General features: G+C 41.4%; 2 long non-coding RNA genes across 2 annotated transcripts; one reads left to right on the top strand and one right to left on the bottom strand.

Moving 5' to 3' along the window:
- Nucleotides 1-684: 684 nt before the first annotated feature.
- On the bottom strand, nt 685-7,222 carry LOC135189195 (uncharacterized). Its single transcript, XR_010307962.1, has 3 exons — nt 7,188-7,222; nt 6,750-6,811; nt 685-1,177 (listed from the first exon to the last, which is right to left on the bottom strand). It is a non-coding gene; the product is annotated as an uncharacterized LOC135189195 (long non-coding RNA).
- A 12,417-nt stretch (nt 7,223-19,639) lies between these two features.
- LOC135189173 (uncharacterized) lies at nt 19,640-26,148 on the top strand. Its single transcript, XR_010307944.1, has 4 exons — nt 19,640-19,704; nt 23,181-23,321; nt 24,806-24,903; nt 25,325-26,148. It is a non-coding gene; the product is annotated as an uncharacterized LOC135189173 (long non-coding RNA).
- Nucleotides 26,149-26,505: the final 357 nt, after the last annotated feature.

Genomic DNA, 26,505 nt, shown 5'->3' with positions numbered 1-26,505 from the left:
GGCAATGGTGACAAGTTGAAGTCATGTCCTCTCTGAAGCACCCCTACCTTCACAGTTGGCTTTACACGACAGGTATGTGACTCCAACTGGAGCCTAATAACAATGAGAAGAATTGTTTATCTACCTTGGAAATGTCTCTAGGATTAAGTCACCCTACATCCCTCATCATAACTATCATAACTACTTGCACAAAGGGAATGTGTCATGGTCATAGGAGACCACATCCAGACAGGAATGAAAGGTCTAATATTCAGATTAAGAACACTTCTCAGGGAGATCTGCCTCTCTGAGGCCCAAGTCTAAGGTGTCAAAAAAATAACTGGTCAAAGGATTAGGAGCACAAGTAGCATTCTCCTCCATCCTTCTAGTTGCAGAGAATAACAAGGGAAGAAACAGGAAGATCAATGCCTGGCATCACTGGCAGTGTTTCAGGTGTTTTGTTTACAAGTCTGTTTATGTGACACCAGGACTGCTGGTGACAGATGAGGTACACCCATTGTAAGGTAGTCAAGGAATTTTTACACAGGCATCAGAGGAGCTCATTGAAAGAGCTTTAAAATAGCCCTTTCCTACTGCAATTCTAAGACCAGGCTCATTGGACAAAACCCTGGGAGTGTCCCATCAATGTGTGTGGGGTAGGGTGCTAGTGAGGGCTGTTGTGGAAATAAAGATCATGCAAGATGATACTTTTAAAAAATGAATATTGTTTATTCATTTTGATATCAAAAACTCACCACCCCCAACCACTAATTTTAAACAATCTTTTGGTTCTTACACAGCCACAGACACATTCTATGGACAATATCTAGATCTAGTAACAACCAGCAAAATACATAAACATTAATTGAACTGGAAGAGAAGGTTCCCACAGACAAGTGCCACTGCAGTCAATACGCTGCTTGCCCAGTAGATGGGCTCAAGGAGCTCTTCCTGCTCTATGGCAGAAGGCAATGGAGAATTACAGAGAGGCATTTAACCATTTACTCACAAATTATTACCACCCACTTGCTATGCTTAGCTACAGTCCAGACAGTGTCCAAATGCTTTCAGGGGACTCTGTCTTGTTGGACATTGAGACTCGAGTCTTCCTGGCTTCCAGGAAAGGGGCAGACAATCTGTCCTTGTTCTAGCTTCTTCTGGAGGATCTGTGTATATGTCCAGGAATTCTAAGCAGGACCTTCAGGTGCAGAAGGCAGATGTGGTGCAGTCTCAGGACGATGTCACACTGACCACATAGGCTGATCATGTGTAGGCATCCAGGGTCTGCTCCTGGTAACTCATGGCAGTGGAATTTAGCAGGTAAACAATAAGACAGTAGGCAATTGCAGCAGGCAACAGTAGAGCACAACAGATAAGCAGGGGAGCAAAGCACATTGCTCACCTGTGTATCTCCTTTTATTAATGTGAGCTGAGATTCATTGCCCTTTGGACACAGAATAGCCAATCAAGATAGCAGTTAGCCAAACCACATCATATTAGGCAAAGCCACAGGCTCACTTTTCCCTAATTTGGGAAAAGCACAGGCCTTGCACTAGGCAGGCACAAGCTATGTGCACCTTGTTTATCACAGGACCCTGGGCAGGCCATACTCAGGGGCTCCAGGTTCTCTTGTGTCTGTTTCCCACGGTTGCCTCTCTGGTGGAGCAGAACAGCATGCCTAAGCGAGGCAGGACATGTATATGCCCATTTTGGGTTTATCAGGACTACCACAGCAAGGACCTTTGGTTTGCTATCCCAGGGAAGGTAGGAGCTGGAGTGCCATGCAAGCACACAAGGAATAGGGACCAGCTAGAAATCTCAGAATGGCCAGGTAGGATTTAAGCCTTGTCCCCACAAAAACCTGGTAGGATCAAGAGCCCAACTGAAGTGAATCAGAACCAATTCATACAGCAAGGGCTGCATGAACAAGCCTATTTGTTGTTTTATTTTACTTCCAAGTGAAAGATGTGTCATGATTGCTTCCTAAAAGCCACATATAGAAGCCAAGCTATTGAGCACTTACTTGTATGATCAATTCCACGACAGGCCAAAAAAGTCACCCCAAGTTAATAAATTGCATCATGTTAAGTGAATACAATGAGACTTATTTATAATTAAGGAACCTCCTGCAGCACAAGAGGTTCCACCTCAACACAAGGGGGAAGTTCTTTACTGTAAGGGTCCCAGAGAGGTTGTGGAGTCTCCTTCTGTGGAGATTTTCAAGGGCTGTCTGGATGCATTCCTCTGTGACCTGTAAAGATCTCCCTACAAAGTAAATTTTGTTAAAGGAGTGAGAGCAATAGCTTAATGTTTTAGGAAATGAGATATAGTTAGTAATGTGCCAGGTAAAATACAAAAATGAGTTAGCATTAAAAGTTGTTCTGTAAAGGAAGTATAACAGAGCTCTTTCTGTAGCAGTTGTTAAAAACCATGTAGTGGAGAAAAGAGCAAAGGCTAGCTTTAAGTATAATTCTAACCAAAATGTCAACATGTTTGCTGTTTTCAGGTATTTTTTTTAAAGGGCAAATGAAGTTTTGTTTGTGTTAACCTTTGTGGTGCTCACCAGGAATAAACATGTTATTTGCCAGTTAACATACTCCTGTACTTCAATCCTTTCATCAAAAGGAAGCACAAGGGAAGACAGAATAGTCACCTGTTAGAGAAAACTGACAACTTATGCGTAGGCGAAATGAGAACTGACTTTAATTTCTGACACCAGGAAGTTCTCTGATAATGCAGAGGAATTAGATTTGTCAAGTGAAAGGAGGCACCTTATTGCCTAGTAACTTGTCAGGTTATTTAAGTCTATACTGAAAACAAATTGGCTGATGCAACATTTAAGAGCACACAGGTGATTTCCAGAAATCTTGTCTGAAGCCTCAGACTATTTGTTGACAGCTTTTGCTCTTAAAATCGCAGTACTTATGTTGGCACACAGGTTATGGAGATTACATAGCATCCATCACCAAAGTTTTTACTGGGATAAAGGAACATCTGTTAAGGATGAGTTAAAGACATCTCTGCCTGCTTCCACACAGGGAGAAGCACTATATGACCTCAAGTCCCTCAAACTACTACATTTCCTTTAACTGTTCTGGTGAAGTAAACATTGTAATTTTGTCTAGCTGTTACCATGGATTCTGTTTAGCAGCTTGACAGTTCTAAAAGGTGCCACAAAAATGTGCATCAATATCAGCAAGAAGTAACAAAGAGCAATCAGACAAATTGAAGGGGAAGAAAGGTTGCGATTCAACATTATACAAACCAAATTAGAAAGTGACAGTTTGTCTTCTCCTCCTGTCCTGGAGGAGAACTGTCCTGACATAGAACTGTGTGAAAATATATATTTATTGGGTTTTGTGCCACCAAAGTTTTGTTGTTACTATTTTGCATGTGCAACCATTCATAAAGTCCTGCAGGGAGCTATGTAGTCATGAGCAGAGATCACAGACTCACAGAAACATTCAGGTTGGAAAAAACTCTCAGGATCACCAAGTCCAACCCATAACTCCACTCTACAAGGTGCACCCTAAACCAGATCCCCAAGCACCACATCCAAGTGATCTTTAAACACCTCCAGGGTTGGCAACTCAACCACCTCCCCAGGCAGCCCATTCCAAGGCCTGACCACTCTTGCTGTGAAGAAAATTTTCCTAGTATCTAGCCTAAACCTACACAGTCACAGGTTGAGGCCATTCCCTCTTGTTCTAACACTAATTACCTGCAAGATACCAGTACCAACCTCTCCACAACATCCTTTCAGGTAGCCATGACGTCTCCCCTCAGGCTCCTCTTCTTCATAGAATCAGTCAGGGTTGGAAGGGACCACAAGGATCATCTAGTTCCAACTCTCCTGCCATGGGCAAGGACACCCTACCCTAGATAAGGCTGGCAGTCTCAGCTGCCTTAGTTGCCCTTCATAAGATTTATTCTTCAGGCCCTTTGACAGTTTTATTGCCCTTCTCTGCACTGGCTCCAGCACTCCAATATCCCTCTCATAACAAGGTGCCCAAAACTGAACACAGCTTTTGAGGTGTGGCCTCATCAGAGCAGAATACAAGAGGATAATCACCTCCCTATTTCCACTGGACACAGCATTTATAATCCAAGCCAGAATGCCATTGGCTTTCTTCACCACCTGGGCACACTGCTTGCTCATATTCAGTTGCTTGTCAACTACAACTCCTGAATGAGGATATGTGATGCTGTAGGAAAATAAGAAATAGTAGAGTTAGATAATTTTCTATTGTTTATTGCCATGGTCTAGTTGATTGGATAAGATGGACTGGACGATCTTGGAGGTCTCTTCCAACCTGCTTCATTCTATGATTCTAAAACTCTTTAAAGAATCCTGTTTCATGTCCTGGACATTTCTAACAGCTAGCTGGTGATTTTTAATGAGATATTCACCAAGCAAGCACCCTAAGCTTTAACTAGAGATGGGAAAGCTAGTTAAGAAGACAGCAGTATGTCCTTTTGGTGTCTGCAGGAACTGTTATATAAGGGTTTACAATACATTTTTGTCTTAAATGAGTGACTAAACTCTGCAAAAAACCCACACTGGACACAAATACAGGTTTTGTCTAGATTAAATAGCCTAGTGATAGCTTCTTTTTCTTGTCTGCAATCTTTTTGCCTTCCCTTAAAGAGATGTACCTTTGCAGACAGAACCACATTTCACAATATTGTCAGCAGTAAAAGAAAGTAAAGGCAGTGCCTACATAAGACCAGGTCTTGGAAAGCCAATTAGGCTCTGCACTGGACCTGCTTTTCTCCAGCAGTGAAATTTCAACTCAGATCATTGCAAATAACAGAAGTTTTATTTCCCAACATTATGCTTCCCCCCCCCTCCCCCCCCCCCTTTTTGATTTAATCCTGGTTTGTTCTGAATACACAGGCTCAGACTTCAACAGCAGCTACACCAGGAACAACTGTCATCTCAGCTGCTTTCTCATAAGAGAAAAGTGAAACCCTTAATGCTAAATACCATCTTAAAACCAGTAACAGAAAATGTCCTTAAACATAGAAGAGGACACAAGGCCAAACTTCAGCAAAACTTCCTATGATTTCCCATTTCAGGGGTTTAAATTGCTTTATTTTTTAAACTCTCCCCCCCTCCCCTGCCCCTCAGTCTGTTTTAGAACTAAAAAGGTTTTGATTACAATTGCTTGCTGTGGTATGAAGTATGACACCATAATAAAGAGAAGGATTTGAAGAGACCTTATAGTGGCCTTCCAGGGGCCTACAGGAAGGCTGGGGAGGGACTATTTACAAGGTCTTGGAATGACAGGGTGAGGAAGAATGGGTTTAAACTAGCAGAGGTGAGATTTAGACTGGATGTTAGGAGGAAGTTCTTTAGAGTGAGGGTGGTGAGACACTGGAATGGGTTGCACAGAGAGGTTGTGGCTGCTCCCTCCCTGGAGGTGTTCAAGGCCAGGTTGGATGAGGCTTTGAGCAACCTGCTCTAGTGGGAGGTGTCCCTGCCTATGGTGGGGGGTTAGAGATGGATGATCTTTGAGGTCCCTTCCAGCCTAGACCAGTCCATGATTCTGCAAGTCTAAATTTGAAACTGCCCTTCTTTTCTAAAGAGCTGGGAGAGTTCATATCCATCCTAAACTAAACCTGAGTGGTTTATGGCATTCTTGTTGTCCCTGCTTTGAGCCACAAGATGCTCAGGGCAAGAGGATAGAAAAACTTATCTACTCCTTGGGAAAGGCCAAAAATGCTCTACACTGGATTGGACGTTTAAATGGAGGGAAAAAAATCTCTTTACAATTATATACAAAAAGGTATTCAGGTAGAAGGCAAACATTCACAAGTCAGGCTCTGCTCTTCACCTGAGCCTACCCGGCTAAAGTGTTCCAGAGCCAGCCAAAAGCCTCCACCCCACTTCGTATCAGCAGGGCCAAGAGCAGGCCAAACTGCCCCTTCCCACCCAAAGACTCAGGCCTGCCACAGGCTTCAACAGGCCCAGTGGCATAGCTGGGAATTCACTGCCAGCCAAGGCCAGGAGAAAGCCTCTTCCCTACAACCCGTGAGACAGTACCACAGAGAGAGAAGAGAAAGTGAATTGGTTGTACACTCCCTTGAACTGAAAGATACAGGAACTGAAGCTGGCAAAGGAAGTAAAAGAGAACAAGAAAGGCATCTTCAAATACATGAGGAGAAAGAGGAAGAACAGGGAAGGTGTGGGGCCACTGCTGAAGGAGGAGGCAGCCTTGATAACTGGGGATGCAGAGAAGGCAGAGTTGCTGAATGCCCTCTTCACTTCAGTCTTTGCACCTAAGGCTGAACTCCTCTATGTACTCCAGACCCTGGATGAGGGAGGGAACTCTCCCCACCGGTCAGAGCAGACTGGGTTAGGGAACAGTTACACAAATTAAACGTTCACAAGTCCATGGGCCCTGACAGGATGCACCCAAGGTTGTGGGGTCTCCTTCTGTGGAGACTTTCAAGACCTGTCTGGATGTGTCCCTCTGTGATCTATGTTAAACAGTATTGACCTGATCTGGCAGGGGGATTGGACTCAATGATCTCCTTGAGTCCCTTCCAACCCTTACCATCCTGTGATCCTGGTACAGAATCAGAGATTACAATGTCCTAGAACAAGACTCTCTAGCCTGTGGAGAACTTTTCTTTACAGTTATACTAATTAACTCTTAATTTCTCTTAACCTATGACACCCATGAGGTAAGTTTCCTTGCCTTCAAGCTCATGCATACTTCGGTACGCATCTTTGTACATGTGTGTAGCTGGAAAAATGCACATACCTTTCTGCTAGAGGTTGAAGTATATGCAGAAGAGTCAGCCTTGCCTTCCTCCGGAGCTTAACCTGCAGCAGAAGACACAGAATCCCTAATCCTGTGCAGTGATATTTCCCCCAGCCCAAGCTGCTGCAGTGAGCACTCTCAGATCATAGCATCATGGAGTCCATTCTCAATGGCACCTGGAGCAGCTTGGAGAAATCCATTTGTGCATGTTAGAAGCAGCCATAAAGTGTCATAACCTGTGGATGCAGTGACTTACCTTCTGCACAATCCTTAGTAGCATGGGGCTGGAAACATAAAGCATTGCATTCCCAAATACCAAGTGCAGATGATGTTAGAATGATCATCAGTACCCTATCCTAACTAGCCGGGGGGCCAACCAGGCCCCCCGGCCTTTAGATCACCTCCACCATTCACCCAGTGCACACCACAGGGACTCACCAGTGATGAGAGGAGGAGGATCCCTCTGCCCAAATGGGCAAACTTAGAGCTTCTGCCTCTCCTGGGTCAGCTTATAAAGGAGAGTGGGTGGGGAGGGCAAAGTGGCCCCACCTGGGGTGGGAGGAGACTCCAATAGAACCCAGGTGCTCTGGGTTTGGGGGATGAAAGGGGCAAATGAGATGTGGGGTTGGAAAGGGCCAGCTGTGGTGGAAAAGCAGAGATGGTGCTGAAAAGAGGGAGATGGAGAGGAAAAGAGGATGATGGGGGAAAAGTATAGAGATGGAGAGGACAAGAATGGGATGGGGAAAAAGAGAGATTATGAAATAATAAAAATGCCAACTGTGTTTACATTGAACTTTTCATGACCAACCCTGTGTCATCTCTGCTTGGAGTAGTAACCAGAGATCTCTGCTGGTTCACTGTGTTGCCTGAAGAAGAACAAGTCCCACTTGTCTAAGAGGAAAAAATGAGAAAATAAAGGAGGAAAACTAAGAAATAAAAGTGAAAAATAAAAATAAATACAAATTATATATATATATACACAAAGCATGAGGTCTTTCAGCAAGTCCTCCATGGGACAGCACTGTGTTCTCATGGCCAACAGCATCCTGGGATGCATCAAGAAAAGCGTGGCCAGCAGGTCTAGGGAGGTTCTCTTTCCCCTCTACTCTGCCTTGCTGAGACCACACCTGCAATACCATGTCCAGTTTTGGGCTCCCTGGTTTGAGAGAGACAGGGACCTGCTGCAGAGAGTGCAATGGAGAACCACAAGGATGATTAGAGATCTTGAGTATCTTTGCTGTGAAGAGAGACTGAGAAACTTGGGGCTGTTTAGTATGGAAAAAAGAAGGCTGAGAGGAAATCTGATCAGTGTCTATAAATACCTGAGGGGTGGGTATCAAGTGGATGGGGCCAACCTCTTTTTTGTGGTGTGCTGTAATGACACAGGGAACACTGGATACAAACTGGAACATGGAAGGTTTCACCTCAACGTGGAGAGATGTCTTTACAGGGAGGGTGATGGAGCACTGAAGCAGGCTACCCAGAGAGTTTGTGGAATGTCCTTCTCTGGAGACATTCAAAACCCAGCTGGATGCATTCCTGTGTGGACTACCCTGATGATTCTGCTTTTGGCAGGGTGGGTTTGACATGGTGATCTATGGAAGTCCCTTCCAACCTGTAACATTCAGTGAAATACAAGACAAAAATGCAGTCAGGAAAGCCCTAAAAAACATTGATTGGAAAGGCTGGAAAACAGTGATGCAGTATATCCATTCAGCAGTTAAACTGAGCTGCAGTAATTGCAACCTCCCTTCCCCACCCTTGCCTCCTTTTTTGTCTAACTTACAAGTTAGAAACAAAGATAAACCTGAATCTCTGGATTGAGAGAGGAAAACTGATACTGTATTTAGTGTGCCAAATTTTCTCCTGATGCATCTTAGTACAGCTCAATTGACATTAATGGAGCTTGGCCATTTTTCACCAGCCAGGAATATAGTCTGTTGTTATAGGAGATGTTCTCACCGATCTTACTGGATACTTTCAATTATATTCCTTTCTATTACTGCAATTACCTTATAACTTCACAAAATTTTACTGGAAGTTTTGTGGCAAAGGGCTGAAAATTCTCAGATTAGTCTCATGGAAGACAGAAATCACATGGATATTTGGTTAAAATCATGTAAATTAGGTTTACATGTTGGCCAGTTTTTTGTTTCTTCAATTATTTGTTTGTTTGTTTAAAGTGCTTTAATTGATGCAACTCTGAATACTCTTAAATTATGATCTTTCATTTGAAATCAGTAAGAGACTTCATGTATCTGTCTTAAATAGAAGCCTGACAATATGAAAACATGTCTAAATACATGGCTTGTGATTGTCTAGATGATGTGGAATGATGCTGCACATAGTTCTTCTGTAATAAAGCTATCATAGAATCATAGAATCAATCAGGGTTGGAAGGGACCACAAGGATCATCTAGTTGCAATCCCCTTGCCACGGGCAGGGACACCCTACCCTACACCAGGCTGGCCAGAGCAGCCTCATCCAGCCTGACATGGTCTATTTGACTGGATAGGGCTGGATGCTAGGTTGGACTGGATGATCTTGGAGGTCTCTTCCAAACTGGTTGATTCTATGATTCTATGAATCCCCTTCCCAGCCTCTTTAAATTTGGATTGTGAGAATTAGAAGCAGGCTTTACAGAGAGCAATAACAGAATCTCCAGGGATAGGGCCTCAACCCACTCCCTGGGCAACCTATTCCAGGCTCTCACCACTCTCATGTTGAAGAACTTCCTCCTCACATTCAGTCTGAACCTCTCCACCTCCAGCTTCATTCCATTCCCCCTAGTCCTGTCACTAACTGATATCCTGAAAAGTCCTTTCCCAGCTTTTTGGTAGGCCCCCCTGGAAGGCCAGTACTACTATATGATAGTAGATCCCAGATAAACTGAAAGTCAAAGAACTACAGAATACACTGTGCCACCGTAAGATTACAGAATCATCCTTTAGAAGAATGCTCCTTAACATATCTAAAGGTCCTGTGTAAATATGTCATAGAATCATAGAATCATAGAATCAACCAGTCTGGAAGAGACCTCCAAGATCATCCAGTCCAACCTATCCCCCAGCCCTATCCAGTCAACTAGACCATGGCACCAAGTGCCATGTGAAAGCTCTCAAGGGAGTTGAATGGATTAAAATGATTACAATCTTATGTTTTTCTGGATACTTATACAAGAAGTAGACTACTTTTTAAAAAGTGTTGTGAATTTTAAAGAGAAGTACTTGAATGTGTTTTTAGGCAGAAGAACACATTTCCAAGTAGGCGGCCAGTACATGTATGAGAGACCTCTAGTTACGAAACGCTGATAAGGAGCTAAATATACTCCTGTAAGTGGGGTAGGCTGAGCCAATAGGTTTGAAAAAGAGAAGCCAATGGATGTGAAAGCATCAAGAGATTTGAAAATGCAAAAAAAATAAAAGCCAACCACACACACACACACAAAAACAAACACAAAAAAACCCTCATCAGTTTTGTGATGCACTTTCTAATGGAGAAAAAAACCAAAGATGATTATGTACCTAACTGTGGGCATGCAATAATAACAAGGGAGTGTTGGCCTGGATTTCCCACAGCTGCTGGCTACCTTATTTCATAAAGAATAGATAATGGATATCTCATTAATGAGAAAAACAAGATGTGGTTTATGCAGAGGACTGGGTTGCTCTTGCCTAATTATGTTAATATGTAGGTGTGTGCTCTAATGCTCAAGACTACATAATGAGAGCCAAAACAACCAACGAAGGAGTCTCTGATATAAGTCACATTGAATGGTCTGGAGTCCATGTGGCATTGCTTCTGATCACACTGATCTGTGTGGGCTTTGGCTGCGTTTGCTGCTGCAGCAGCTGTCAGGTAGCTGCAATACCTAACCAGTAAAGTTTGTGTGTTTGTTTGTGGAGAGTAGACTTGTGTCTGGTCCTTGCTTTAGCTGACAAGATACTCAGCAGATGAACATTACTTTTTTAACCTTTTAATTTTTTTTTTTTGATATATACAACACAGAATTGTGATATAAGGTAGGTGTGTGGACAGAGTTGCTGACCTTGTCAAGTCTAGAGTGGCTTTTGCCTTTAAGCATCAAGGACACGAGCAATTAGATGAAAACTAAACACCTTGTTAATGTAACCGCAAGGTTTAGTCTATTCTCAGGTAGTCAGCAGTTGAAAGTGAGGTTTCAGAATTTTTTTATTTAGAGCACATCAATGCTCTTCAATTAATATTTGTTTTATTTTTACTGAATGAAAATCTTTTCCAGATTTTTGGCTGGAAGTAGTGGGGAACTGTTGCCTAACTAGAAATGAAGGCTTTCTTGGCTGACTAGCTCTCCTCAGATGTTTAAAAGATCTCAGCAAAAAAGGAAAATGTACTTTCATCTCTTTTGTAATTGAACATCCAAAAAGCTTAATCTTAAAGTATGAAACCCTTTAAAACTCAAAACAGAAAGTCAAAGCATGTAAATACCTCTCAAAGCCTGCCACTTCGAGTAAAAGAAGGTAAAAGTTAGGGAAATTGGAGGGAACAAGATTATGGATATTTCGTGGTTTGGAAGCTAGAAAAGGCTGATTACATTCTGCTGCTGTATGTGAAAGTCAAGTTCATTGTGGAGGACAATAAAGGAAGTAGAAAAGGCTTTGAGGAAGTGCAAGACAGAAGACTTAAAGATTTGTGCTGACATATGTGATCAAGCTAAAATAATGTTGGAAATGAGAAAAAGTATCTGTGATTGAGCACTAAATTTTGCCACAATAGAAAACAATTACTAATGTGAAGGGAGAGATTAGCATTTCCTCAAACTGGCATTTTTTTCATGCAGTAAAGAGTCAAGTTTAGCATCTGAATCAAACAGTAAACATCTTTATTTTGTGGAGCTAAATTTATTAAGAATATTTACTAAATTCAGTGATACTTTGGAAAAGTATAGGAGCTAGCTAAGTTGCCTTGTAGAGATGCTGTAATGTCTGCTGACAGCTAAACATAGCAGCGACTGGCATGTGAAAAAAGTTGAAGATAAATGAACTGCTGTAGGAATGAAAAAAAAAATTATCAATCACAAGAATACTGTCAGAGTGCATCTATATTGATTTTCAAGGAGAAAACAATGTTTTAAGAGACCTTTCTGGTATCTGTTTTTGCTCGAGGTCTAACATCAAGTATCCTCTCTTCCTTCTCCCTGCTTCATACTGTGGAAAGGTCCCAAGGTTCATGCACTAGATTTTTTTTTTTTTGGATGGACTTAAGTCAGAAGACATATTCCAGAACCAGATGCAATATTATCCAACAGCTTACTGAGTGCTTACTCTTTGGATCAGACTAAAGCTATGCCAAAGTAACTCCCCCTCATCTTCAGCTGTTCCATTCCACAGATTCATTTCCATCTGGCTGTACTACTTGTTAATGTAGACCACACTCAACTGTCAGCTTCATAATGTACCATGTGGTCCTCTTTAACCACCCAGAAATGTCTGTAACATCATTCACAGATTAGAGAAAGAAGAGAGTAAGTCAGGATGAAGTAATTCAGTTATAAATGTTTTGTGCTACCAAACCCACTTGCACGCTACTTGTAATAATACCAAACCAAATTTAAGCATGATCTTCTATCTGCAACCTTTTCTTCATGCAGCAGAGGCAGGTAGTTTATACATCCAGGCAAACATCTATGGGTATACACACACTTAGGTTTCTATAAACACAAGGAAATATTCAAGGCTCTGTAATACCATACAATTTAAAATTAATTAGTTAGTAAACTGCACGGATGGATTTTTTTTTTCCTTTTCCTCTTCAGTGCAGCAAAAATTCCGGCTGTGCAGTGCTGTGTATGATTTATTTATAGGCTGCTAATGAAGACATATCAAATCATCATAATTAATTGGTATTTTTGTGCTTTGGGGCCTAATCACAGAAACTTTCGCATGTTGGCTCAAGCTGATCTTAGCTGTGAGGCAAAAAATTCACCAGAAACCTCAGTTTTGCTTTGTTCAAGTTTGCTTTTCCATTGAGCTTAACTACTATGTGCTGACTGTAACTTAACCCTCAAAACAGAGAATATGTTGACGTGCTGTGAAAACGAGTTAGGGGATGATGATTTGCAGGGATAACATTACATGACAACCATTTCATATTTGCTGTTGGAATTTACTTAAATCAGACCTAATTTTAACCCTGCCTAATCAGCATGGCCCTAGTAAAATAGTGCAGTAATTTTTGTAAGAGTCTACACAATTTTCTGCTATTTCTTACTGCTGTGCATTCCAAATTCATGTATATTTAAAATATAAAATGCTGCACATAAAATGCTCTGTATCTGTGCACTTCACTTGTGTTTATATATTCATGACACTGTCTGCATTCCCCATCATTAAACTAGCAGTCAAAAGATACACATTACGAGCTAAAAGTCTAATTTCATCTTAGTTTCAGAAACTAAACTGCCTTTTATTTTGTATGAGGATAATTCCCCACAGGTGTAAAGGGTTAACCCTCCTGGGGGAGTGTTCCTGACCCCAGGTGGTCTTGACCCCTCCCCAGAGGTGAGCCTGAACACTGCAAGGTGTGATCATAGAATCATAGAATCAACCAGGTTGGAAGAGACCTGCAAGATCATGCAGTCCAACCTGTCTAGAACTACCTGAAGAGTGGTTGTGGCCAGGGGGAGGTTGCTCTCTTCTCTCAGGTGGCCAGCACCAGAACAAGAGGACACAGCCTCAGGCTGCGCCAGGGGAGATTTAGGCTGGAGGTGAGGAGAAAGTTCTTCACTGAGAGAGTCATTGGACACTGGAATGGGCTGCCCGGGGAGGTGGTGGAGTTGTCGTCCCTGGGGCAGTTCAAGGCAGGGTTGGATGTGGCACTTGGTGCCATGGTCTAGCCTTGAGCTCTGTGGTAAAGGGTTGGACTTGATGATCTGTGAGGTCTCTTCCAACCTTGGTGATACTGTGATCAATCAATGGATTGTTAGCCTACTCTCACTTCCTAAGATCCATAAAAGCAGGGGAACTTCCTGTTTTCTCTTTCTCCCTTCCTCCCTACTCACCATCCATCACCATTCTGTTCCCCTCTGTTTTACCACATGGCCATCATCCACGATGTGGACAAACCACTGCCATCAAATCTGGTTGTATTTACCTATTTTGTATCTTGTTTTTTCCTTCCCCATATAACCATTTCCATCAAATCTGGTTGTATTTGCTTATTTTGTATCTTGTTTTTTCCTTCCTCATAAAACCATTGCCATCAAATCTGGTTGTATTTACCTATTTCATGTTTTGTTTTTTCCTTCACCATACCTTTGTAACTTCCTTATCTCATATACCCTTTATTTATTGCTAAACTCTTCTTCTTTTAAATTCCAAATCAGAATGAGATTATTTGTTTGGGTCTGCTTACCTTTCCTCTCTCTACATCGAATTCCTTTTCTTTGGGAAAGAAGGGGGAAGGGCATCCTACAAGTTGTTATTGGTTCTATCAACTATATTTGAGTCTCTGGGAAATTTAAACTAGAACCGAGACAATAGGCATAGAATAAAATTCTGTTCTCTGTTTTAAATAAGCATAGACATAAAAATATATATAATGCAACATAGAAATGTTTTTGTATATGTATATTATATTTGCAGAGTCTTTGAACAAATAGAACTGCTTCTTGCTCATTTTTTTTAACTATAGCTGAGGCATATCACATTTTCTACCTATCACAGAATGTCAAGGTGTGGAAAGGACCTCTAAAATTATCTAATCCAGCCTGCCTGCAGAGCAGGATCACCTATACCAAATCACACAGCATGAAACAAATACTGCCACCTTGCTGTGTCATGACTTGTGTATGATAAGCCTTCATTGCAACATCAGCACTTTCATTTTTGGTTAGTATAGCTGTTCTGTATGCTGTTTCTGAATATACATTATAATAGAAAAAGTGATGATAGAACCATGTATTGTGTATTAAATATACTAAACTGTACTATTCTTACATCCACTATGAAATAATTGTACTAGATTTTTGTCTCGTATTTACACCTCAACCTGTGTAAGCTTTTATTTTCTCCATACTCTGGAAACAGCAATTTGATTTGTGAGTTTCTCAGTATACATCTTGCATTTCTGCTACATTTCATGGACATGAATTTCCAAGAATATTCATTGCCCTGGGACAACAAATTATATTTTCCCAAGTGTTTGTGGTTGGCATAAGTTGTCTGCCTCTAAACGCTTGGAAACAAACTCAATAGTTGCAAAAGACTCTTTTTTCCCTGTTTTGAATGTTCCTGAATGTGTTATCAGAAGCAACACACTGTGTAAGGTATATGCCATAAATTCCTCTGTAAGGAATCTTGGAAATGGAATTGAAGACCTTAGTATCGACTTCATCAATTGAATGAAGTCCATTAGTTGTTAGTTCTAGTAGCAACAATTCTTTGGAACTAGGACTCCAGACAAGACAAAGGCCATTAAATACTTCCCTTTTTTTCCAGTAGAGTGCTTGAACTCAAACAAACCAATACAAAGATGTTCCAGTGGAGTGCTTAAGTGGCATGCATACCATTCCAGCCAGTGCACTTTAAAGGTATCACATGAAGTTAAATAACTGCCTCTATGAGTAATCTATTTTTGCTTGGACTTAAACAACTGGTTTCTTATTTCACAAGAAACAACTTTATTTCTCATGTTCAAGGAGAAACACTTTTAGCTATTTCTAAGTGTCTCATCTGAGCTCCAAAATGGAAGTGTTTGAACCATTATGTAACTGTGTTATTCCATTCTTCAAGAGGAGAAATGAAAAACCTGCATGACTTAACTGAGCCTAGCAGAAGGCAAAAATCCCAAATAAAACCAAACCCAAACAATCAACAAAAAAAACTCACAAACACCCAATCCTGTGATCCTGTGAATACACCTCCTCAGCAATGAAATCAAACAAAACCAACACAAAACCCCATCCCAGTGTAACAAGAGGGACATAGTTAAAAGTAGCAACACTTCTATCATCCTTTCACTTTCCAGACATGAGCTGGTAAGGTCATTAATACTACCTTTTATAACAGATGGCTCTTCTTGCTTGGACATACACATACATCATCAGATTTCCCTTTGAGTTTCATCCTCTTTAATTCCCACTGAACTCAAGTTTCATCTGTGTAAAGGACAACAGAAATGGACCTGCAGCAATATTTTTCCTTTGTCTTAAGTGACATATTGTTAAATGTAGGGATTAACATAGAAAGGGATCAACACAAAGAATTTTGTTTCAATCCTTATGAAATAAAAGCCTATGAGCACTTCACTTTCTGAAAACCAAACCCAAAAAATCCTTTAGTGAAATCAAGAGTGAAAGAATTGTTAACAAATGGTTTATATCTACATTTCTTTGTCTAATATCACTCTATGAAGATCCAGTTCTGGGCCACTCAATTCAAAAGAGATGTTGAGGTGCTGGAGCGTGTCCAGAGAAGGGCAACAAGTCTGGTGAGGGGTCTGGAACACAAACCCTATGAGGAGAGGCTGAGGGAGCTGGGGGTGTGCAGCCCGGAGAAGAGGAGGCTCAGGGCAGAACTCATTGCTGTCTACAACTACCTGAAGGGAGGCTGTAGCCAGGTGGGGGTTGGTCTCTTCTCCCAGACAACCACCAATAGAACAAGGGGGGACAGTCCCAAGTTGTGCTGGGGGAAGTGTAGGCTGGATGTTAGGAGGAAGTTGTTGTCAGAGAGAGTGATTGGCATTGGAATGGGCTGCCCAGGGAGGTGGTGTCACAATCCCTGGAAGTGTTCAAGTGGAGGCACTGACCCTGGAGGTGTTCAAGCAAAGACTGGATGAAGCACTTAGTGCCGTGGTCTAGTTGACTGGATAGGGCTGGGGATTAGGTTGGACTGGATGATGTTGGAGGTCTCTTCCAACCTGGTTGATTCTATGATTCTATCATTAAGTTCATTAAGTATAGCAAATAGTTGGGGTTTTGTTAATAGGTCAGAAACTGTCCCAGTTCACAAAAACAAAGAGACAGAATTCATAGACTTATCAATATGGGAAGTTACTCCAGCCAAAGGCATGGTACTGCTCAGCAACAGAACCCAAAATGATTGACAGAGCCCTACTGTTTTACAATCCCTAGAAATGTTTTCTCTTGATCTGTATGTATCACAAGGAGATTTGAACCAAATAGTGGGATATTTGGAACACTAAAGAGAAAACAATTTCTATTGTTTGATGGAAAGTGCAATTTTACAGGGATAGCGAGTGACTTGTCTTATCACTTCACTGCATGCACATCTAAAACACGATTGATTCCGACACATCCGTTACCAACTAGTTATTGGTGAAAGAATCCTATGAATAAAAATCAGAAGCTATTTCTTGCTAGGCACATCACAATGCCTTTCAACAGGGTATGGGTTTGGTCCATGAAATAGTTTGTTGACTCATTTCCTAGTGATTATGAGATAATGAGCAACTGTTGCCTCGTCATAAGCCATATTATTTTGTGCTGCTTGTTAAACAGGAGGTGTATTTGATCATGACCGCTATTAGCTAGCATGTCTTATTAGTTATAATGAGGAGCTGTATTAAACTCTGTTGTACAATTCTAGAGGATTTTGTTTTGATTGGAAGGATGCATTGTGTAACAAAAGGTGCTTTTTGTTTGGTTTTTGGTTTTATTTTTCCTTTCATTTTTATCTGTTGATGCCCTGTCGGTGATTTGGTCTGCATTGTGTTTCTCGTCTGTAGTGTAGTTATAAGGACAAAGGCAGTCACATCAGAAGATTTATCTGCCTTCCACCATTCTTTATGTAGCTCCTGCTACTCCTCTCATGTGTAGCCTTTTCAAAGATTAAGGAGCTGGCTAAGCCAGCTCCATCTATTTTCTGTACATTACCAGAGTATCACTGTATTGTTGTTGTGGTTTTTTTGTTTGTTTGTTAGCTTCTTTTTTTTCCCCCTTTGCTTTTGTTTTGTTCTCTCATGAAAGCCAACATCTCAGTGGAAGCTTTTTTTATATGGTTTGATCAAGCCACAGCAAGTATGTAAAAAGGTAGGTAAAATGCATGTCTGTGTAACAAAATATCTTCCAATCAACGCAAACTGATGGGTGTTCAGCTCTGGAAGCCTAACTAGAGGACAGACATGATGGTGATGAACTAAGCCTGAAGACAGTCTGGAGCAGCTGAGAGAAGTGAGGCTGTTTAGACTAGAGAAATTGAAGCAAAAGGGAGACCTTAGCACTTTGTAGAACTACCTGAAAGGAAGTTGAAGTGAGATAGGTTATTCCTCCCAAGTGATAAGACAAGAGGAAACAACCTCAAATTGTGCCAGAGAAGGTTTAGATTGGATATTAGGAAAGATTTCTTCACTACAAGGATGCCAAGAATTGGAACAAGCTGTCCAGGGAAGTGGTGGTCACTGTTCCCTGGAGGCATGTAAAAGATGTGTGAAATTTAAATCTTTGGTCCATTTTTAAACAGTTTTATTCATATTTTCTTCTGCTGTATATTCCATACTTGAGAAAATATTTCCATGTTCAGCTGCCAAACAACAGCATTGTCTTCCTTTGGCTGCCTGACTGATTTCACACTAGTTTGTTTGCTTCTATTATGTTTTCTGTTTCTGTGCAACATCCTCATTTATCTTAATGTCTCTGCTTCCTCTTGTCCTACAGTCTTGTTGGTAGCTGCATGAAATAAGAATTTCTTTTTTTGGTCTCTCAATATGTTCTCACAATGCCTCATAGAGTCCTGGTGCTTAGAATAGGCTTGAAACTCTGCTGGAAGGGAGGGCAAAATTAACATGATAATGACTAAGTGATGGAAACTACATCATTTGTACTCACCATCAGAATACTACTGAAGGACTAGCGACATGAACACCACACATTTTGTATTGCTGGAATCAGGCAGAAGTACTCTATGAAGCTGAGGGAAGCTCACCAGAGAACTACCATGCACTGTGCACCAAGAAAATGTTATTCCTTTGGCAAGAGATAATAAGCTTTGTTAACATGGACTGCCATTTTTAATTGGGTTGGCTGTTTTCTACCACTCTCTAGGACTTCTCAGAAAATCAGTTTGATTTCCACAGAGCTAAAGACTCAAAAATCCTTTCTGTGACCTTTGAAGAGGGCATCTATCTCTTCTTTTACAGATGATCCACTGAGATCAATTTTCAAAATCCTCTGAATGTTAAAAATACTTCAGGATTTTTTTTTCCAGGCAAAGAGGCTGTGACAGAAGGTAAAAAGGAGCACCCTAGGAAGGTAATTCAGTTATGTGCAAAGAACCACTTTATCTTTCTGAAAAGTGGATAAGGTTCCTAGCAGGAGAGGACCACATACTCAACCAGCCTTATGGGCATATGCAAGATCTCGTGCCACCAGAAAACGTCTTGATGAAGTGGAATGTGCTGTTAATTAAACCAACATCTTCATTAAAATACATTCCTTCAACTGCACACCAGTTTATGTGAATCCCCCTAGAATGTCTGCTGGTTTGTTCACTTTATTTAGTTTCTAGGGTTTTTGAACTGAAAATGTTATTAATTACAGGTGAAATTTAAAACTGCAGCTCTAGTGAGTTGATTCTGAGCACATCAACTCTCACAGTGACTCCTGTATGGTCTTCCCTCAGAATTCCACATGCTTTTCCAAGGCACAAAGTCTGAGAATTTCTCTTACTTTATGTGAAAATCTAGATCATGGAACTCCTATCACCTCATTTTCTTTGCTGTGCTAGTTTGAAGCTAGCTAGAATGTTTTGGTGAGAAGGAGTAGATCATAGGCTGTGAAATGAAAACAATGATGATGTCTGCTTCCCTCACAGGCTTACTGAGATGTATAAAAATGTAAGTCAAACCATAGATAAGACACTCGGCATCACTCTCACTGGGACTGCTGGCTGAGCTGCATCTCTCTAACCTCACCCTCCATTTTGGGCTAATCCACTTTGCTTCTTCCTTGGGACTGGGGTAAGGTTGAGAGGGGTAGGGGGAAAGTGGAGGGGTGGTTGAGAGCCCCTCCTGGGGACTCAGGTTTCTGGGAGGGGAGTTGTGTTTCTGTATTACCTTTTACCTTGTCTATTTCTGTCTATAACTGTATAGACTGTAAATATCTGCTTGTATATTGTGATAGCTGTAAATATAAGCTTCATTCATATTTCCAGAGCTGACTGAGTCTAGGCTGTGTGATTTCTAAAGTGTGGGGGGGCAGGGAACACCCAAACCATCACATTTGGTGAGTCTTTTAGTATGATTTTGTTTTTTTAGAGTCAGACTGGATGCCAGTTCATCAACAGCTCTCTGAAATACATCTCTTCTACCTTCCTGAGTTTTGATTATACATACCTTAACTTGTACACACAACTAAGATATCCAGGCTGTCAGAGGAGAGCTTTACAAAGAGCATAGTAATTCTTTTATGGGTAACTTCTAAAGACAAGCAAGTACATTTTTGTACCTTGGAAGTTTATAGAGCTGGCTCAACACAATGTTATGTTAGCATGAATATTTTTTTCTAAGTTTATTAATGCTTTAGGGGAAAGGAAGAAAAGGGATTTTTTTTTCAAGGAGGGCAGTGCATACATCCATGGCACTGAACAAATGGCTTTTATTTTGACTATACAATAGTATAGAAGTCCCTTCTCTCTACTGTATTAATGTCCTTTCACATTGCCTTGATTTACTTTTTTTTAAAGTGCACATTTATGACCATGGGAATTAATGTATTCTGTATCCTTCCTGGCACCTCTTTTTTCCTACATATAAGGAAAAAAACAAACCAAACACCAAAATCACCTTCCCCTAGAAAACAGACCAAACCAAACACCAAAACTCTCTCCACACAAAAACCCAAACCAAACACCAAAACCCCCTTCCCCCAGAAAACAGACCAAACCAAACACCAAAACTCTCTCCACACAAAAACCCAAACCAAACACCAAAACCCCCTTCCCCCAGAAAACAGACCAAACCAAACACCAGAACCCTTTCTACCCAAAAACCCAAACCAAACCAAACACCAAAACCCCCTTCCCCCAGAAAACAGACCAAACCAAACACCAGAACCCTCTCCACCGAAAAACCCAAACCAAACCAGGTTGGAAGAGATCTCCAAGATCATCCACTCCAACCTAGCACCCAGCCCTATCCAATCAACCAGACCATGGCACTGAGTGCCTTATCCAGGCGTTTCTTAAACACCTCCAGGGATGGTGACTCCACCACCTCCCTGGGCAGCCCATCCCAATGCAAATCACTCTCTCTGTGAGAAAAAAAACAGCTATCAGTCCATAGATTAATAGAAAAAATACAACAAAAGAAAATAAAACCAAACCCAACACTACAGTAGCAATAGAATGCTTATCTCACATGCAGCAGCATAATTAAATGTAGAGGCAAAAGTAAGTTCCATAAATAATACACAATTGGCATGTCATTATTCATATTACAGAAAGAATAAACAAGAAGAGAAAGCAATATTAGTCTTATGTGAGCTCCTAATTAAGGCCTCATCCAAATGACTAAACTTCATAATCTCTTCTTCCCCTCTGCTTTCTCATATGTGGTCATTAGAACTATCTTATCATAGAATCATAGAACATCATCTGACAGCCTCATATGCAAAACACTTGTCTTCTGTCAGTCTCTGTATAAATGATGTGAGGCTTAGGAAGGAATGGAATGGCTGTAGTCCATCAGCTCCCAGTTAAGAAAATCACCTGAATAGCATGAGAAGAATAAATTAAAAGAATGCAACCTTTTTACTTAAAAACAATGGTTCTCTTTTTCCTTTTTATTTCTTCTCTTTCCCCTACATTCTTGTTTTCAGATGAACTGAAAGAAGTGAATCTGAGTGTGACAGCATGAGCATTTACAAACAGCAGACTGATCTGGAGTACTCTTGATGGATGTACTAGTCAAAGGAAACAAAAAGTGTCCCTGTCTTGTTTTAGAATCATTGGTATTTCCCCCCAAGATTAGTGGACAAATTGAAAGATTTTTCTCCCCAGTGCTTTTATTTGATTGTTTAATATTACTTTTTCAAATCTTTAAGGTCCAAAGGCATGCTACACACCCCATTGCAATTCCAGTGTCATTTAGGATCAGGTTTACATGTCCAAAAGCTAGACTCTAGACAGACAGAAACATACAAATAGCCAATGCAGAGGAAGGTGTGTATATGAAATCCTACAGGTTGAATGTTTGCTTGAAAACTACCCCAAGTCAAAACTGTATATTATTGCACAATATTTTATTAGGTTTACTCATATGCCAATAAATTATATACTGAAGGTGCTCTGGCACTTAAAGCACCTTCTCTCCATCCTTCATCACTGAGCTTGGTGTTTGCAAAGCTGTTCTCATACATTCTCCTTTCTCCAGCTCCTGTCTTCTTGCACAGCTTCCCCCTCCCATGTTGGTTTGAGGCAAATTGGAATATTTTAGTGAGAGAAATTAGATAATTGGCTGTGAATAAGATAATAATGATGTCTATATCACTCATTTGTTCTGCTGAGGGACATAAATAATCAAAACACGTTCAACATCTTCATCAATGACACTGATGAGGGGACAGAGCGCTCAGCAAGTTTGCTGATGACATCAAGCTGGGAAGGCTTGGCTGATACTGCTGAAGTCTGTGTGGCCACCCAGCAAGACTTGGACAGACTGAGAGCTGGGCACAGAGGAACCAAATGAGGTTCAACAAGGACAAGTGCAAAGTCCTGCACCTGGGGAGGAATAACAAACTGCACCAGTACAGGCTGGGAGGTGATCTGCTGGAGAGCAGCCCTGTGGAGGGGGACCTAGGAGTGCAGTTGGATAGCAAAGTATCCATGGGACAGCAATGTGCCCTTGTGGCCAAGAAGGCCAAGGTGATACTGGGGCATACTAAGAAAAGTGTATGAAGCAAATTAAGGGAAGTTCTCCTTGCCCTCTACTCTGCCCTGGCGAGACATCATCATGAGTATTGTGTTCAATTATGGACTCCCCAGTTTAAGAGGGACAGGGATCTGCTGGAGAGGGTCCAGTGGAGGGCTACCCCAGAGCACCTGGGTTCTATTGGAGTCTCCTCCCACCCCAGGTGGGGCCACTTTGCCCTCCCCACCCACTCTCCTTTATAAGCTGACCCAGTAAAGGCAGAAGCTCTAAGTTTGCCCATTTGGGCAGAGGGATCCTCCTCCTCTCATCACTGGTGAGTCCCTGTGGTGTGCACCGGGTGAATGGTGGAGGTGATCTAAAGGCCGGGGGGCCTGGTTGGCCCCCCGGCTAGTTAGGATAGGGTACTACTGGCCATTCTAACATCATCTGCACTTGGTATTTGGGAATGCAATGCTTTATGTTTCCAGCCCCATGCTACTAAGGATTGTGCAGGAGGTAAGTCACTGCATCCACAGGTTATGACACTTTATGGCTGCTTCTAACATGCACAAATGGATTTCTCCAAGCTGCTCCAGGTACCATTGAGAATGGACTCCATGATGCTATGATCTAAGAGTGCTCACTGCATCAGCTTGGGCTGGGGGAACTATCACTGCACAGGATTAGGGATTCTGTGTCTCCTGCTGCAGGTTAACCTCTGGAGAAAGGTAAGGCTGACTCTCCTGTGTATACCTCAACCTCTAGCAGAAAGGTATGTGCATTCTTTCAGCTACACATACTGTAGTGGTTGAAGGATTATTGGAATATTCTAATAAGAGAAATTGCTGCTTTCCTGAAAGTGAAGTGCAGAATCCAGCTATGCTAGCTCATTGGTTGTTCATGTTTCCAGGAGTTTCCCCCCTCCCCTGCTTGGAAATCATCAGACTAACTCAGGCAGTTGGAAGTTAATATGAAGCTATGTTTACAGCATGGCACACCTTTAGAGGCATATATACAAGTATTTACACTTCTATGCAAGTTAGAAATAACATAGAAATTCAAAAGCCCTCCTGAACAGTGAGACTGCACAGGAGGGCTACAAACTCACTCTCTTCCTTCTTCCCATCTTTCCCTTATCTCAGGAAGCTTATGTGATTAATCTTTGTTTTGGAGAAAGCAGGGGTGAGATGCCAGATAAGGGGTTAGAAGGAGAATGATTAGGTAGAGTTACACAGGCCCAGGCAAAGGGATAAATGAAGCAAGCTGCAGCCAGACACACACTGTGAGAGACTGTTGTTGTTTTGGGGTTTTATCTCCCAGCAATCCAGTGGGTAATATAGCCATCACTATTTTCTCTTCACAGCCAATGATCTAATTTCTCTCATTAAAACACTTCAATTAGCCTCAAACTAGCACAGTTGTAAAAGAATAACAATATGGTGCATGTGATTCATGCGATGGCTTTTTACTCCTCTTAGCAAACCAATGTATGAACAAATAGTTCCTCTTGTCTCTTGAGCACTGGCACTGCTTGCTTCTCTCTAATCTCTTCCACTAACTTTGGCTGACCTGGTAACAGGTGAGCTTTACTGGTTGTTCTCTATCTGGGGAGAGAGAGGGTGGTGTTGGCTCCTTCTGGACTTCTTTTGTCTGGGGGGGGAGGAGATTTGATTGAATTGTATATAATTATAAATATATCTAACCATATTTGTATATGTGGTTGGAAATTTAGCTTTGCTGTAAATATGGCTCTCTTACTTCCAAGCCATCTGAACTGGTCTGGTAAATTTGAAGTGGAGGGGAGTAGGGAAGTTCCCAACCCACCATAAGTATACATAAGGGTGTATACACAATTACGTATATTTCTGAGGGCAAAGACAAGGAAAGCAACCTCATAGGTGTTGTAGGTGTGTGTCCAAAGTCCCCCTCTAACTCCAGAGGTTTGAATGGGGGAAGAAAAAGGCTTCCCTCCCGGCCTTGCAGGCTTGAAGAGGGAACAGCAAGAGATAATGTTGTCATTTTGGGTCTTTCCACCCTCTCCCTTATCTCAGAATCTCCCTTATGTGCAGGGTGAGCTGGGAAGGTCAGCAAGAGATGTTAGGAGCAGAATGATTAGTTGGGAATATGCAGGTACAGGCAGAAGAGTTAATATGGTGACAGCCAAGCACAGACTGCCTTATTTTTGTATTCTTGCTTTCACATGTCCCAGCAGAACTTCTCTCTAACCTAACCTGCCATCTGTGGGACTAATCCATCTGTTGCCTAATCCTCCTGGCTGATCCCTACCTTAAACATAAGGAAAGACTTTGGGTAAGGTAGAGGGGTGGGAGGAAGGTGCAAAGGTGGTTGGGAGCCCCTCCTGGGGACTCAGGTTTCTGGGAGGGCTGTTGTGTTTCTGTATTACTTTTTAACTTGTATATTCCTGTATCTATTGTAACTATCTGCTTGTCTATTGTGCTAAGCTGTAAATATAAAACTTCATTCAATTTCCAGAGCAGCTGAGTCTAGTCTGGGTGATTTATACTTAGGGGGAGGGGGATGGGGTGGGTAACACCCAAACTTTCACAATACCCTATACATAATATAGTGATGCTGCTTTTATGGAGTTTGCTCAGAGCTGTTGATTTTGTCATTGTGCTACACCAGCTAGAAGGGGAGTGAAATTTCAAGTCTATATTTATAATGTCATAACTGTTTGCTGTGGGATGAACTATAATCAAAAGCCTTTTAGTTCTCCTAAAACAGGTCCCTGTCTCTTGATCTGAGAAGCCTGAACTTGGACACAATATTCCAGGTGTGTTCTCAGTAGGGCAGAGTAGAAGAGCAGAACTTCTCTACACCTGCTGGATAGACTTCTTGATGTACTCCAGGATGCCACTGGCTCGCTTGCCTACCAGGGCATATTGCTGTTCCATGGAGAACTTGCTGTCCACCAGGACTCCAAGGTGGCCTTACACAGGAAACTACAGTTTTCTTACCATGAATTATTAGCACACTTACAAGAATCCCTTCCATGCCATGTGGGTAGGAAAGGTGTTTCTAAAAGTTACTGACTTTTGTTCTGGATCTGTATAATATCAGGTAGTGAATAATGCAGGCAGAAAGAAAGGATCAATTTATTTCAAGAGAAAATAGCAAAGAATTTTAGCTGACAGCTCTTGCTTATGGGAATGTATTTTTGTATGGCAGTTATGAGACTGTGCTGTTACTCCTCTGTGTGATGATATATGTAGGCGTTTGTATGAAGGAAGAGCAAAATATGGGTTACTTAAACAAGAAGGTTTCTTCAGATATAAATTACTTGAACTGTGTTCATCTGCTGCAAACAAGGTCATAGGTGAATGTACACTAGAAGTAGAAAGATTACTTTATAATGGAACTTCAAGTAGCAGTCTTTATCATGTTTGTTTATTTACTAGCTTTCATAGTTCAACAATAAAGCTGAAGGATAGAAGTTACAAAACATCCTAAGGGTTTGCAGAAAGAATATGGAAAAATGGTAGGAATTTAAAGGAAAAAAGGAATTCTATCCTGAAAAGTTGTGGGCAGTGGGGGGAAAAAATAAGTAGTAGAATTCTAGAAGAAGAAAAAGATGTCAAATTAATATAGCTCCCTACTCTTGTGTTGTGTGTTTGACCTCCTGTCTGAATCCAAACTCATTTCTTCATTCACATGTAACTCCCCTGGGTTCGAGAAAGAGACATCTTTCCTGGATAGTATATCTGGGAGAGGCTTGAAAACTGTGATAATGAGGGATGAAGAAAATCGGGTGCCTGAGAGATCTTGAAGATGCTGAAATTTGCCTATCTGTGATTACTCATTGTACTAAAGCCAAATCCCAAGTTTTGATGTTTTCCCAGAAGAATCTCACTGTTTACCTTCATTGCTCTTAGAACTGAATTCTTTCCATAG

This window comes from Pogoniulus pusillus, chromosome 31, assembly GCF_015220805.1.
Source record: "Pogoniulus pusillus isolate bPogPus1 chromosome 31, bPogPus1.pri, whole genome shotgun sequence".
Lineage (NCBI taxonomy): Eukaryota > Metazoa > Chordata > Aves > Piciformes > Lybiidae > Pogoniulus > Pogoniulus pusillus.
Note: the sequence above shows the minus strand (reverse complement) of the source record. Positions and strands in the feature narration are given on the sequence as shown.